This window comes from Carcharhinus amblyrhynchos, chromosome 20, assembly GCF_965287045.1.
Source record: "Carcharhinus amblyrhynchos chromosome 20, sCarAmb.v2.hapA, whole genome shotgun sequence".
Classification (NCBI taxonomy): domain Eukaryota; kingdom Metazoa; phylum Chordata; class Chondrichthyes; order Carcharhiniformes; family Carcharhinidae; genus Carcharhinus; species Carcharhinus amblyrhynchos.
Window position 1 is genome coordinate 44,826,656 of NC_137343.1, and position 14,125 is coordinate 44,840,780.

Consider the following 14,125-nt stretch of genomic DNA (forward strand, 5'->3'; position numbering starts at 1 on the left):
GTCCCTATTGATGTAGACAGGGGCATGCTCTCCACTATACTTCCCAAAGTTGATGACTATCTCCTTCATTTTGTTTACATTGAGGGAGAGATTATTGTCATTGCACCAGTTCACCAGATTTTCTATATTGTTCCTGACTGTGTTTCATCATTGTTTGAGATCCAACCCACAAAGGTGATGTGATCGGCAAACTTGAAAATTAACTTGGAGGAGAATTTGGTCATGGCGTATAAGGAGTATAGTAAGACACTGAGGATACAGCCTTGTGGAGCACTGGTGTTGAGGATGATTGTGGAGGTGGTGTTGTTGACTATCCTTACTGACTGCGATCTATGGGTTAGGAAGTCTAGGGTCCAGTTGGAAAGGTAAGAGCAGGCCAAGGAGTTTTGGGTGAGTCTCATAGAAATAATGGTATTAAAGGCTGAGCTGCAATCTATGAATACGAGTTTGACAAAGGTGTCTTTGTTATCTAGGTGTTCCAGGATTGAGTGTAGGGCCAGGGAAATGGTTCTGCTGTGGACCTGTTGTGGTCATGGGTGAACTGTAGCAGTTCCAGGAAACATAGTGGGTTTCATGGCCTCAGGATTTCCCAAATGACTTGACAGTCAATAAAGCACTTTCCAAGAGACAACTGTTTAACTGTAGGAAACTCAGTAGCTAATTTCCACAGAGCAAACGTCCCAGAAACAGAAATGTAATAATGACCAGATAATATGTTTAAGAAATATTGATTTGAGGAGTAAGTATTGGCCAGGACACTGGGGCTAGTGAGTGGTGGAGGGGGGCAGTTCTCCAATCTTAGTTGAACTAGTGTCACAGGATCTTTTACATTTTAGTTACTTTAACATCTGATCTAAGATATGGGATCTCTGACAAAGCAGCACTCCCTCAACACTGCACTGGAGTGTCAGCCTAAGACTCGGTTATTTTAGTATATCCTTCACATAGAGTTTGGGCAGGATTCATCAATCTCGCCCATTCCCGCCCCCGCTGCCAGCGAGAATGGAGAACTTGGCCCTCAGCCAAAACTCCCTTCAGTGCAGGGACACCGGAGAATCCCAGCCGTGGACGGAAGTTTGAGGCGTATCCATTGCCCTGGTTTTGTGACTTGAACCCTGCTCTTGATTTAAAAAGGAAAAAAAAGGCTTGTATTTATACAGTGCATTCAATAATCTCAGGATATCACAAAGTGCTTTGCAGCAAGTTAAAGACTTTTGAAATGTAACTGTTGTAAAAGGAATAATATTTAAACAGCGAGATCCTGGAAACAGTAATGTGGTAACGGCAGCATTGTGCTTTGGTTGAGGGGTAATAATAGACCACTGCACCATGGAAAACTCCTTTGAGTCACGCATGCAATCTTTTAGATCCACCTGGAAGTACATACAAGGTGATGGTTGAATGTCTCGTTTGAAAGGCGATACCACACTGCTGGAACATTTGCACACAAGTCTAGGGAGGCTGGCTTCGTTTCTCTTATATCTGGGGGAGGATTAGAATGAATTCCAAAGTCTGTCTGAGTGAGAACAAGCATTTTTTTCCCCCCTCTTCTTGTGAATATGTCTGTATTTGAAGCAAACACATTTCCTGGACTGGGTTCTGAAACTCTGCTATATTAGTACTGAGGCAACGTGCCAAACCAAACAATAATCTCACATTCCATAATGTTTTTAAGCGGCTTTTAAGTTTAGCTTGTCACAAAACAGGAATCGAATGCATGCCTGTGGTGCTTTGTATTTGTAAAGAAATGTTACCTCCGTGACGATCAGTCATTTCACGTTACAGAGAAGTTTTAGTCTTCCTGATGCAGGTTACCACTGGTGGCTGCTATCTTCCAAGTGCTGAAGGTGGGACTCCCCCCAATATTTTTATTATTCTTTCAGGGCATGCAGACATCACTGACATACGTAGCATTTTATTGACCATCCATAATTGCCCTTTAAACTGCTGCAGTCCATGTAGGATAGGTACTGTTTTTAGGAAGGATTTTGATCCACTGAGATTGAAGGAACAGCAGTATAGTTCTAAAGTCAGAATAGTTTGGAGGTGAACTTTGCAGTTCCCTTAAATCTGCCACCCTCATATCCTAGGCCACCATTGCAGGTTTGGAAGGAGCTGCTAAAGGTGAGTGCAGCTTTTAGATGGTATATCCTGCTGCCACTGTGAATTGCCTGTGAAGGGAGTGAATGCTCAAGATTGTAGATGGGACGCCAATTAAATGGGCTATCTTTTCCTGCTCAAGCATCTTGAGTGTTGTCAAGCATCTTGAGTTCTTAACTGTTGCATTTATCCAGTCAAGCAAAGAATATTCCATCACCCTTGTGCCTTGTAGGTGGTGGGCAGACATTGTGGAGTCAGGAGGTGTGTTACTGGCCATAGAATTCCCAGCCTACAATCTGCTCTTGTAGCCATAGTGTCTAGTCTAGTGAGTCCATGGCTAGTCCATGTCAAGTCTGGTCAATGGTAAAATGCTAATGGTGAGGGATTTATGGTAATGTCATTGAATCACAAAGAGAGATGGTTAGACTCTCTATTTGGAGATGGTTGTTGCCTGGCACAAATGTTACTTATCAGCGCCAGCCTGAACGATATTGAGGTCCTAATGCACATATATAATTACATCAGTCTCTTAGAAAGGTTTCTACCACCTCGTTGGAACTATATTGCTGTTCCTTCAATGTCACTGGATCAAAATCCTTCCTAAAAGCAGTGTGGGTGAACCTACCCCACACTGAAAGAATAATAAAAATATTGGCTGGGGGGGGCGGGTGGGAGAAATAAAAAAAAGAGTCCGACCTTCAGCACTTGGAACATAGCAGCCACCAGTGGTAACCTGTGTCAGGAAGACTAAAACCTAATTAATTGATTCAGTGTAACTGTTCATGATTCTTTGTGTTGTCACTTTCCAATGGCAACTGTCCATGTTGTTATCTGCCTTTGATATTCTCATCCAAAGGGCAGCGTGCCATTCAAAATAAGGCAAGCTGAGTTGGTGTTGCACTGAATGGTGCAAAGCACTGGCTGTGTCACACTGGATAGAATGTGGCACGGGCTGTATTATAGCCAAACGGGCCATCTAAAATGGCGATTCTGGGACAATTCCGTGGATAGGTTTATGGACGAAAAGGGATTGGTTTAGGTTAGTGGGTCATTGTTTTGTAACTGGTCGGCGCAACATTGTGGGCCGAAGGGCCTGTTCTGCGCTGTAATGTTCTATGTTCTATGTTCAATTGGGCAAGAACTAAACGAACAGGCTGAAGTTTAAAGACAGACATAAACAGGCTGCAACCCTGATGAGTGAATAAACAGGATATGGGTCAGCTCCAGGATGAGAGAGACTTTCTGGTCACACTGGGTTGTGTACCAGACATAAGGACACCATGAACCCTTACTTGGAGGGAGGTATGTGACCTATGTGCCTCCAGCACCTACAGACATGGCCACTGGGGACACACCCAGAGATTGGTGTGGTAGCACGTGATTCTTATCGATCAGGGTGATCAAGTCCTGATCAATTGATTGGTAATGGCCAAAAAGGGGCATGAAACCAAACAGGGTATAAACAGGAATCTCTCTCTGACCCCACGAATGAGCTACAACAATGGTGAACATTGCCACCACACCCGAGAAGGAAGAAAGAAGACCAGAGCCAGAGTGCCAGTTTCTTTTAGGTCAAACCAAGTAGACAAACTCAAATTAAATTAGGACAAAGTAAAAGGGGCAGCTCACCAAAAGGAAGGGGAACAGCCTGAACAAAAACAAAAGTACAAAGGAAACTTAAGACACATCAAATCAAAATGTGATTGTCAGGGTCTGACCAAAGGACCAGACTACGCAATGACTACCAAGACCAGAGCACAGATAAAAGCCAATATCTGCTTGGGTACTTGCCAGTCACGCAAAGTTAAATTAAGGTCTTGTATTGGACTTGAACTTTAGTATTTTCCTGTAAGATAACTTATTGTTGGTCAGGTGGGTGATTATTGATTGTGTGGGTTTAAATAACTATTGGCTGTACTAACAAGATGTCTACTCAGTTATTTGTCCACCGTATAAGGGTTAAAACAGATTGTACAGCAGGCAACAGTGTCACCAAGGGAGATGGGAGTATAGTGGGATTGTCACTGGACTAGTCATTCAGGGACCCAGGGTAATGCTCTGGGAGCCCAGGTTTAAATCCCATCACAGACTGAATTCCCTAAAAACAGTCTGGAATGAAACTATTGTTGATTGTCATAGAAACCCTGTATACAAGTTCAGATCCACAGGAATGTGGTTGACTCTGAACACCCCCCGAAATGGCCTAGCAAGCCAATACTTATATTGTGCCTTTAACATAATGAAACATGCTTCACAGGAGTGTGATAAAACAAATTATGACAGAGCCACACAAGGAGCTTTCTGGTTATATGAGGTTAGTCAATAGCAGGTAACATAGGGGCCAGGAAGGGAAGTCAGGTGATCAGTGGGAATATGATCTAGGGAACTGGGAGTGGGTCAGAGAGGGCCATGAGAAGAAGAGTTAGACAAAGACTCAAGTTCAGGAGGTAGCATTGAAGGAAATGTGGGTCTTTAAGCTAGTGGAAGGCAGAACAGAGATTCACAATCTTTACGACAAAGATGTCTATGAGTTCCTCGCACTTGTGAACATGGGGGAGGGGCTTAAGAAGACAACGCAATGTGTTTTTATCATCAGCTCAGTTCTGTTCCCAACTCATTTACGATCTTACGCACTTCCAGGTCAACATCTCAAGCTGTATTCACATTAACTGGTAATGCACCAGCTTCAGGGGACCATTAAGGGCTGTTTGGATCAGCAGTGTAACTCACGAGGTGCTGAAATTAATTTAAATTCATGATTTCCGCTCCCCTGACCCCGTGTTGCACTTCCTGGCTGCCTGCCCCACCTGTTAGCTCAATGCTGTGTGCCTTGATGGATTCTCCACTCTCTGGCAACAATCTTCCTCCTGGCTTCATGCAGGGGAAACAGTAATTTCGAGTTGGGATGTATTATGAATAGGGAACAGCTCCTCCTCCTGCATGTGCTAAAAGTGCAAAACTATAAGGAAACTGTTTGTTTCTTTAAACAATGAGTGGGAAGTTATATTTAGATAGAATTTTGTTTCAATTTCTTCTGAAAGATCAGTGGAATTGAGAATCTATGTGCACATTTATAGATCAGGATGTATGCCTAAGAGGATAGATACTAATGTTGTTCAGAATCTCTCAGATTTCTGAGGCCAACATCAGGCCTTTCCCACATTTACACACTCAAAATGTGAGGTTAAAGTTCACTCTTTTAATCAGCACATTTTCTTCAATCTTAACTGCACCTCTGTGACGTTTTTTTCCATTATTCAGACCAGGCATCATTGTAGCCTTGCTAAGTAATGTTACCACTCAGTGCCAAATTTGGAGTCATTTTTTGACTACAAGCCCTGGCTACTGTGGAATGGATTGCGAGTTTCCAAATCATTTCTCAACAAGTCTTGCAGAGTGAAAGAGGAAGCCTTCAGACCCTATAGTAAAAGGGCAATGTGCTCTGTCACTCAGCCACCAAGACATTATACTTCAAAGATATCCAACAGATCACTGAAATAAACCATGGAGAAAATAAGTTCTTTTTATTTAAAAAATGTAAAAATATTGGAAACAATCTGAAGTAGTCAAAAGCAAATTTTAGTAATAGGTATGAGCCCATTTTCTTGGCACTTCCCTTCAACAGAGGCCTGGAGAGTTTCAGAGAAAATTAGTGTTTGTTAATAATAATGATGAAAAAGAACTTAATGAGCTGTACTGGGCTTCACTGGCTAACCCCTGCCTCTGAGGCTGAGCTGTGTCTTCATGCCTTATTTTAAGAAACGTTATTAATGCAGAAAAAAATGACTGGGCCAGAACTAAAAAAATAGTCAGCTCTTGATATTTTAATGGGAGATGCTGGGAACGGCTTCTGCCTCCGTGCCCCAGGAGGAACTTAAACATGTTTGTAAAGCCTGTGCTTTATTCCCTTTCCTGTACATTAGAAGCATATATGCATGCCATGCTGGCACAGTGGTTAGCACTGCTGCCTCACAGCTCTAAGGTTCAATTCCCAGCTTGGGTCACAGTCTGTGCAGAGTCTGCACATTCTCCCTGTATCTGCATGGGTTTCCTTTGGGGTACTCCAGTTTCCCCTCAATCAGGAATACGTGCTGGTTAGGGTGCATTGGCCATGCTAAATCCTCCCTCAGTGTATCCGAACAAGTGCCAGATTGCGGCAACTAGATGATTTTCATAGTAACTTCATTGTAATGTTAATGTAAGCCTACTTGTGACACTAATAAATAAAAACAAATAAATAATTAAACAATACAACACACTGTCTTGTTGCCTTTCTTACATATATTGTTTTCCACCTATTATTTCACCTCCTGCGTATTACTCTGTTCTTTGCTAAATGGTTCTGTTGGGTTCTGGGGACTACAGATTTCACTGAGATATTTACTGAGCATATTGATATTTATTCATTTTTTTTGTCCACTCAATCAGCCATGGTCAAGATCTGAGCCTATGTTGAAAAGGGTGATAGCTGTTGGCAAGTTATTTTATCTCTCCCCCGAGTCTTTTAACCAGAAATTAAATCAGATATAAAATATCTGGGCTGCTCACTCGCGAGCGCTTATTTTACATTATTATGCAAGGCCAAGTTCTATTCCACTAATACAAAAGTAAAAGCTGGAAATCTGAAGTGAAAACAAAAATTGCTCAAATACTCAGCAGCTCAGTCAGAATCTGTGAAGAGAAACAGAGTTAACAATTATAAATGCAAAATGCTGCGGGTGCTGCAATTTGAAAGAAAAACAGAAAATGTTGGAAACTCTCAAAAGGTCTGACAGCATCTGTAGAGCGAGAATAGAGCCAATGCTTTGAGTCGGGATGACCCTTTGTCAGAGCTAAAGAGAAGGAAAATCGGACTAGATTGGACAAGAGTTACTATTTTCTCTGTTTCTGTCCACAGACACTGTCTGACCAGAATAGTTCAGCAAGTTTTGTTTTTCTATCTATTCCAATGTATCATGTAGCTGTCAACTCAACCTGATGTATCAAGATGTGACTCTATAGAGACATAATGCCATGCCCCACCAAAGGTTCTGTTCCTTTAAACTTATACCGAGTGCACCTATTATTCTATTCTTGTATCTCAGTCTGACTCAAGGTTGGCTTCCTTGTTTAGTACACAATTTCAAATAATCTTCTGTACCCCAGTTATTATCTGACCCTATATGCTACCACAATTCCTTGTACGTTATAACTATCCCTTGCATACTATCCTAGTAAAGCCAGTGGAATTATTTTCATTCAGTAGAACATGTTGGTACTGGAAGAATGTGATCTATTCTGGAAATTCTATTAAAATTTTATTTCTCTTTCTTTCAGCCAGAAGCATTAACAATCTATTCACCAATCTTTTTGATGTTAAGTCTTAGGGGTGTGATAACCGGGCAGAGTCAATGATATTTTTTAAACAATTTACTTTAAACCACAAAACAGGACTTTCCCTTTTTACTTTCAGCACAATGAAGAACACCACTCTACAGGTATACTTTACATGGGTTGTTTAAGTAGCCATTTGATTTCCCTGGATACACTTCAAAGTAATCCTTAACTTCTCAGGATTTACTTCATTTCCTTTTCCAAACTGCTAAATTTTAACCTCAGAACTGTTGTTCAGGATGACAGTTTTTCCTGGAGATTCTCCCTCTGGCACAAGCTAGGTGAATCTTCCAGCCTCATTTCAATCCTCACAAATTTGGCCTTATTAATAGGAGCATCAATTCCCACCTGCATTACTGTGCAGTGAACCACAGATGCTTTCAGCCTCTAGCTGCTCTCTCTCACTCCAGGATCCTGTCCGACTAACTAGTCTGAGATTCACTGATATTTTAGGAAAGACTGCTGCCCAATTCTTCAATGATTTTGAAGTATTCTCCCCTTCTGAAAGCCCATCTTCATGGCAATGTGAATCACATGGGCCTTGTATTCAGATAGAAATGCTGATTAGCTATTCTTTAGACCCCAACTCTATTCTATCTTGGAAGTAAATGGGCAATTTAAAAGTATAAACGTTTACAGCCTGATATTCTCAACTCCATCCTGGGACGTGAGACTAACATTTTAACCACTAAATACAGAAGCAGCTCCCATCATCTCTAAACATGGACATCATGCATCATCTTCCCAGTAAAATGACATGGGCTTCCTTTTAATCCTTAACCCCCACATCAGCCAGGCATCTGGTTAGGCAACCCCCCCCACCCCTGACCCCCATCCCACTTAAATTTTTCCTACTTGAAAGTTGAGTCCCAAACATAATCTTATAAAAATTTTTCATTTCCAACACCACTTAAGACTAAGATGAGAAACTTTGTCACTGAGGGTATGGAATCATTGGAATTATTTATCTCAAGGCTATTAATATTCAATTCATGAATAGATTCATGACTGAGAACGTTAGATTTCTGGGGACCAAAAGCATCAAAGGATATTGGGAAAATGAAGTTTATTTAGAAGTTCATAGGGCTCAATCCTGCACCCTATTTTTTATCTTCTAGACACAAGCAGATTGGTGAGTTGATGAACCTATCAGAAACTAAACTCTTACTTTGTAAGCATTATTATTCTAAGGTGCGAACTGAAAACAGGGCAAAAATATTGTGCTATAATAATATTTACTGAAATTGGGAAGCTTTGTGATGAGCAAAACACTACAGTGTTAGCCTGTGCCATCTGTTTTACTGAGGCATGAACAAATAACTCAGAAGGCGAGTAAGTAAGCTGAATCTGAAATACTGTTACATAATGGACAATATTTCAAATATTTGTATGTTTTTCTAGCGCTTCATTAAATTAACTCCTTGATTGACATGTTCTTAATCTATACATTCCCATGTGAATAATCTATAGCCCTTACTCTAGGTATGTAGCTACAGATTTTTTCCCCCATTAAAGATTACACAACGTAATGAAATTGCCACAAACCAAGAGGGATTCAAGTGCGGTTGAACGTACCAGGGGAGATGATGCCTAGTGGTATTACTGCTGGACTCTTTAATCCAGAAACTTTGCTAATGTTCTGGGGACCAGGGTTCAAGTCCAACCACGGTAGATGGTGGAATTTGAATTCAATAAAAAACATCTGGAATTAAGAATCTACTGATGACCATGAAACCATTGTCAGAAAAACCCATCTGGTTCACTGATGCCCTATTAGGAAGGAAATCTGCTGTCCTTACCTAGTCTGGTCTACACGTAACTCCAGAGCCACAGCAATGTGGTTGACTCTCAATTGCTATCTGAACAAGGGCAACCATTGTTGGGCAATATATACTGACCAGCCAGTGATGCCAATAAATAAAACAAACTAAAAATATTTTGCAAGGCTGTGGGGTCTGATGGACTCTTATCTCTTACTTTAAATCAGTCTGATTCTCTTCCCTCTCGATTATTACAGAAACTCTTCACTGCGAGATAAAATCAAACACTGCAGATGTGGGAATCTGAAATAAAAATAAAACATGCTTGAAACACTCCACAGATCTGTCAGCATCCAAGGAGCGAGAAACAGAGTTAAAATTTCATCTCATTTAATCAGAAAGTTACTTCAGCAACCACCAGACAAGATGAGGCAGATTATACTCAGCAGTTATCACTGCACTGAGATCTTCCCACACTGAGAATGCACATCAGGAATGTGGGCATGGAGGTCAGACAGCTCAACAGGACTTCTGATCCATTCCTGATGACTGTGAATTTCACTCTCAACTCCCCACATGCAGCTGTTTGAAACTCACCTGTACCTTTGCTCCCCACGGTTATCTGTCTTGGCTTATAGATATCGGCTCATGATATCCAAGTTATTTCAGCAGCTGCATTGAATTCCCTGCATGTAACAACAAGAAATTTTATAGTTTTCATCATATGTGGAAAAAAAATCTCAAAGCATTTTCTGATAAATAGCAGATAAAAGTGGGCACTGTGCAATGTTTTATGTGTGTGTGTGTGTGTGTGTGTGTGTGTGTTGGGGGTGGGGTGAAATAGAAAGAGTTAGGGTAAAGGACCAAAAGCATAGTTGAAGAGGGGTTTTATGAAAGTTTCTGAAGAGGAAGGGAAACAACAATGTTAAAGGTTGAGTCACAGATTTCCAGATGGCATCATATTTAAATGACCAGATACCAAAAGTGCAGCACAGAATTGGCACAGGAAGAATCTACGGTTAACGAAGGAGTGGCAAAAATATTCAGAAAATCACAGAATTGCCCCAGCACAGGAAATATTTGGCCCACCGTATCTGCACCAGCTCCCTGAAGGAGCTCACCTGGGTACCATACACACGGTTGCTCCATGAAGATAAAAGCAAAATACTGTGGGTGCTGGAATCTGAAACAAAAACAGAAAATGCTGGAAAATCTCAGGTCTGACAGCATCTGCAGAAAGAGAATAGAGCTCTACCCCCTCACCCGCCATGGAATCGCCGCAGGTGAGGGTCTAACAATGGAAATTTCCATTGACCTTAGGCGGGAATTTCTCGTCTCGCCCGAGTGAAGCTATATAATTCCGGCCTGTCTTTCACATTTGGATGACCCTTTGTCAGAGCTAAGAGCAAAGAAAATCAGAAAAGATTTATATTACGAGGGTGGGGGGGGGGTGCTGTAATAGGACCAAGGGAATGTAAATGAGGATGAAGGCGGCTGAAAAAGGTGCTAAAAGGGTCTATTAAGTGATCAGAATGTGTGAATAGAGAATCAGATGCTTAAGGCATTTGGCCTGAAAGGAGGGATGCAAGGTTCATGCTCTTGTTCCCCACTACCCATTTCCATTTATCTCATTTCATTCTGTTTCTTCTTTTTATCCATTCATCCATTTTTATGATTTTTTTATCACTTCCATTTTTCAATTCCCATTCTTCTTGTCCTCCAGCCTCCCCATGCAAACCAGCTGCCTTAACAATCTGCACCTCTGTTCTGCCATTCACTCATTCTGACCATTTAACGGATACTTTTAGCACCTCTCTCAGCCTTCTCCATCCTCATTTACATTCCCTTTGTCCTTTTACAGCCCACCACACCCCCCGCCCCCACCATAGTATAAATCTTACCTGATTTTCATTGCTCTTAACTCTGATACAGGGTCATCCAGACTCAAAATGTTGGCTCTATTCTCTCTTCACAGATGCTGTCAGTCCTGCTGAGATTTTCCAGCATTTTGCTTTTCAGCTAATCATCGAATTTCCCTTTTAAAGGATTCAATTGAGCCTGCCTCCACCATACCCTCAGTCAGTGCATTCCAGATCCAAACCACTCACTGCGTGAAAAAGCTTTTCCTTGTGTCACTTTTGTTTCTTTTACATACCTTCCTTCTGGTTCTAAATCCTTTTCCCTGTATCTACCCTGCCCTTATTCTCCATTATTTTCAATGCCTCTGCATCAAATCGCCCCTCAGCCTTCATTTCTCCAAAGAAAACAGTCCCAACTTCTCCCATCTATCTTCATAACTGAAATTCCTCATCCCAGGAACCATTCTTGTGAATCTTTTCTAGACCCTCTCTAATGTCTTCATATTTTTTCTAAAGTACGGAGCTGATTGCAGTACTCGAGCTGAGGCCAAACTGGTGATTCCATCATTTTGACATAGTCTCTTGCTCTTGTACTCAATTCCCATTGATAAAGCCCAGGATATTACCTGCTTTATTAACCACTCTCTCCACCTGTCCTGCCACCTTCAATGCACATATACACTTGGGTCCCCCTGCTCCTGCACTCCCTTTAGAATTGTGCCCTTTACATTATACTGTTTGTCCATGTTCTTTCTAGCAAAATGACCACTTCACATTTCTCCACAACTTGAAGAAATTTCCACCAACTTGTCTATGGCCATTTGACATTCTATACTGTCTGGCTCACACTTCACAATGCTTCCAAACTTTGAACTGCACGCCATACATCAAAGTCCAGATCATTAATATACAAGAGGAAAAGCAACAGTCCTTTCACTGACCCCTGGGGAATCCACTACAAAACTTTGTCCAATACAAAAAAAATCCATTGATCCTCTCTGATTCCTGTTGCTCAGCCAATTCCATATCCTTGTTGTTACTGTCAAGCTTTAACTTCTCACACAAGGCCATTGCAGAAGTCCTTGTACACTACATCAACAGAATTTCTCTCCTCAAACCTCTCTGTACCTCAAAAAATTCCAGCAAGTTAGCTAACTATGATTTTTCCTTCCCCATGGATTTCTTAATTAATCCACATTTGTCCATTTGACTATTTATTTTGTCTCAAATTGTTTCCAGAAATTTTCCCACCACTTAAGTTAAACTATTGGCCTGTGGTGGCTGGGCTTATCACACCCCTTTTTTTTAAAGCACAAAGATGCAACAGTTGCAAGTCTCCAGTCCTCCGGGATCACCTCAGTCTGAAGACTGAAAAATTATGGCCAGTGCCTCTGCAATTTCCACTCTCATTTTCCTCAGTGCCCTTCAGTCCCAGTGCCTTATCAAGTTTAAGTAAGGATAACCTATCCAACACCACCTCCAGTTCAAAATTGAACCTTTCTAGTAACTGAATTACCTCTGCTTTGACCATGATCTGAGCAGCACCTTCTTCCTTGGTAGAGACAAATGCTAAGTATTCAGATGTGCCCTCTGCCTCTACATGTAGACCTTTTTTATCCCTTTTAGGCCCTACACTTTTTACTATCCCTTTACTATTTAAGGAAAGATGACTATAGCAGACTTTGCGGTTCCCTTTAATATTAGTAATGTTTCTTTCTATACTCCTTTGCTTCTGAAACTCCCCTCTGAATCTTCCATATTCATCTTGGTATTCAACTTTTTAAAATATTTGTTCATGAGATGTGGGTATCGCGGGATGTAGGCATCACTGACTTTATCTTAATTTCTATCTCCTTTTTCATCTAGGAAGCTATGGATTTGTTTGCCTTCCCTTTTTATTGTGAATATACCTTGGCTGTGCCCAAATTCTCTCTTCCTTGAGGACAGCTCATCGATCAGCTACCGTTTGTCCTGCTAACCTTAGATTCCAACTTATTCAGCCCAGATCCATTCTTTCTCCATTGATGTTGGCTTCCCCCCAGTCCTTTGTCTTTTTCCATAGTTAGCCTAAACCTTATGATACAATGGTCACTGTCCTCAATGTTCTCTGACTGAGACTTGATCTACTTGGGCCATCTCATTTTTAAGAAACAAGTCTAGAATGTTTCTCTCGTGGAATGGAAGCATACAGCTAAGAAAATTTTTCAGAACAGATTCTAGAAATTCTTGTTCCCTTCTGCCCTTCACATTACTACTATTCCAGTCTGTATTTGGACAATTATAGGTATTCTATAATTTTTGATCCCCTCTGTAATTTCCATGGAAATTTATTCCACTACATCTTTCCAATTAGTTCATTATGGATAGACTATATACAACAATAGAATAACATCCCATTGAAGCTCATTGTCTTAGATTTCACAGAGACCACATTCATGGAGACCGATTAACCATCAGTGGTCCCAACATCTACAGTCTTTTGGGGAAGAGTGCTCCAGATTTCCACACACATTTGTGTGAAAAAATATCCACTTGTATTTTAGAGCTAACAGGCCTAGCTTCTAATTTCCAAATGGCTCAGATGAAAGGGCAATTTGAAATGTTGAATCTATTGATTATTCCACAGCTGCCATTAGGCCTGCTGAGTCTTTCCAACATTTTCTGTTTTTCTTCCAGATTTCCGGCATTTTGATTTTACGTTGGAATTTCGGTGTTTTGACCCCCTTAATTGAGGGTTCAATTTTGAGCATTCGATTGCTGCTTGATACTTCGGAATAAACTGATGAAAATGGCAACTCCCAATTCTCTCTACATGTTACAATGCAGCTGATGCACCAGAGACACAACAGTGTACAGCATGCTGAAAACAATGGAAAATAACTCATTGCATCAGGAATTGGTAACATTGCTGGTCTCTGCTATTGTTAGTAGGTTTGAGAGAGACAGCTCACCTGAAGTTCAATTTATAAATCAATATACTAAATTATCTTGCAAGCATCACAGTTGTTCAAGTCAGCAGATGATAATTTCTAA